Source organism: Theropithecus gelada, chromosome 17 (genome assembly GCF_003255815.1).
Source record: "Theropithecus gelada isolate Dixy chromosome 17, Tgel_1.0, whole genome shotgun sequence".
Taxonomy (NCBI): Eukaryota; Metazoa; Chordata; class Mammalia; order Primates; family Cercopithecidae; genus Theropithecus; species Theropithecus gelada.
Window position 1 is genome coordinate 67,137,143 of NC_037685.1, and position 2,591 is coordinate 67,139,733.

Below are 2,591 nucleotides of genomic sequence, written 5' to 3' on the forward strand. Positions count from 1 at the left end.
GGTAATTTTACTTGACAAGACTGTGCCTGCCCTCCTCCTCTTTCCTCATCTGCCTTCCTCTCTCCTGACCCTGTTTATTATTATCAGGAAAAAACAATAGGTCCCCATTTAAACTTCAAAGAAAAGCAGGGGGTCGGGTTTCAAACAACTGCAGAGGCCTGGGCTTGGGACAGCTCCATCCCTCTCTCTCCCCTGAACTATGGGGAACCTGGGGACGGATTTCAACTCTCTGCAGCCCAGCACTAGCACTCAGGGTCAAGGTGAGGCCCAATCTGTGACCACAGAGGAATTCTGGAATGTGGTGATGACCAACAGGAATTGTATGAATGTCCCTCCGTGGAGAAGCCTGAGAGAGAAAGGCTCACGGAGAGCAGAGGGCGGAGGGTGGAGGGCGTGGGACCAAGTTCCTAGAATAATGCTGTGGCCCCATGGTAAGGGCCTGGATGGGGAAGGTCAATGTTAACCCTTTGAAGGGCCCCTGGGAAGTGAATCAGGTTCAGAGCCCAAGGCTTTCTCACATAGGTGTGTTCTAAAGCTGGCAAAGCCCCTGATCATCAGCCAGTGTCAGGTGTCACAGCACAGCCAAGCGACCAGACCAGCGGATGAGACCTTGTTAATCCCCAGTGCTGATGAGTAGCTGTTCTCCCCATCACATACTGGATGTGTTAGGGGGCCCTTAGGACTCGTTCCATCCTGCCTTACCCCGCTGTGACTGGAAGGCACAGTTCCCGTTCCCCAAATGAGTCTCAGCGTGGTGTTCTCATTCCTGCCCTGTGAGTACATCCACCCAACCTACTGATTTCCCTTGTTTAATAGCATTTAAAGCTGGTTGCGGTGGCTCACACCTATAATCTCAGCACTTTGGGATTTTGAGATGGGAGGATTGCTTGAGGCCAGGAGTTCAAGACCAGCCTGGGAAACATAGCAAGACTCCCATCTCTACAAAAATAAAATAAAATAAAATAATATAATATAATATAATATAATATAATATAAAAATTAGCTGGGCACGGTGGTACATGCCTGCACTCCCAGCTACTCAGGAGGCTGAGGCTAGAGGATAGCTTTAGTCCAGGAGATTGAGGCTGCTCACTAGCTATGATCACGTCACTGTACTCCAGCCTGGGTGACAGAGTGAGACCCTGTCTCAAAAATAAATAAATACATAAAAATAGCATTTAAGCAATGGAGGGAGGGAGATCCTTGTGGCCTTTATCCTGTGTTGCTAAGTGGACCTTCAGAACTCCAGCTAACATGTCAGGGACACCTTGGGAAGGTAGAATGGAATAACTAAACAGGACTTGGTGCTGATGGCAGACAAGCTCCACTCCAGTTCACCTCCACTGCTAGCTCCCTCCATCTCCCCTCCACTGCTAGCTGGCTCCATCTCCCCTCCACTGCTAGCTGGCTCCATCTCCCCTCCACTGCTAGCTCGCTCCATCTCCCCTCCACTGCTAGCTCGCTCCATCTCCCCTCCACTGCTAGCTCGCTCCATCTCCCCTCCACTGCTAGCTCGCTCCATCTCCCCTCCACTGCTAGCTCGCTCCATCTCATCTCCACTGCCAGCTGGGCCTCTGAACAGGGCCCATAAGATGATTGAAATTTTCCGCTTATCTCTAGAAAGGGGAAAATCATACCTATTTTGCAGACTTTATTCAGAGGGAAAGAAATGCATATAAAATGCCTAGCATGGAAGTCAATGTTCAGTTTAATAGTTTTCTTTTTCCACCTTCCCCTGGAAGTGATTCATCCAGGTGGCACTAGGAGGATCTTCGCCGCAGAGGGCATTCGAGAGGAGACAACTCTAGACATCCATGCAGCTTCTGTTCTCGTGCTTCTGCTGTTTGCAAATTCCACAGTCACAGACTGCACCCTGGAAAACTCGGGACACCCTAGAGTGAGCTGCTCTGAAGAATAAAGTTGCTACTTGCGTGCTACCTCTGGTTGCTACCCCTGGTTGCGTTTGGTTGCCACATAATGAAATGATTTTCCTTCCCTCTTTTATTTCCTTTCTTTCTTTTTTTCTGAGACAAATGGAAAAATAATTTGATCCCCTTGAATCTTTTCACCCTTGGTATTTTCCCCCTTCACACCCGAGCACCGCCCCTTGATAAATGAGAACACATGTGCTGAAATCGCGGACTTCACCCTCCAGACTCAGGGTCCTCATGCTCTTGGGGGGACACATTTCCTTTCAAACCTCCAGAATAAATTCATCACAGCAGGAAGAACATTGTTTTTCTTAAAAAAAAAAAAAATCAATTCCTGTATCACAATTATTTCATTTCAGAGGGAACTGCTCCCCTTTCATCTGAAGCTTTCTTCTCTCCAACTCTGCAGTCTTTGACCGTGGCGATCCGGCACCCTCGGCCCGGCTACTTTTGCAAAGTCCACACTGATTCATTACTTCAGAGAGCCAAAGGGTGACACATGCATATTTTGAATATTACCCTGTATGTAGATCTGCCTCTGGCTTGACTTAGGGGCTTCTAACCGCCCGATGTATTGGCACTCACATGCTTTCGATGGTGTGTGCATTTAAAAAATCTTGGAGGGTGAACTTTCTGAAAAGGATGCTGGGAACCATGTTT

General features: G+C 48.2%; 1 long non-coding RNA gene across 1 annotated transcript; it reads left to right on the forward strand.

Annotated features, from left to right (window-relative positions):
* The first annotated feature begins 330 nt into the window (after positions 1 to 330).
* Positions 331 to 2,004, forward strand: LOC112611095. The gene is made up of 2 exons (XR_003116545.1): positions 331 to 452; positions 1,743 to 2,004. It is a non-coding gene; the product is annotated as an uncharacterized LOC112611095 (long non-coding RNA).
* The last annotated feature ends 587 nt before the right edge of the window (positions 2,005 to 2,591 follow it).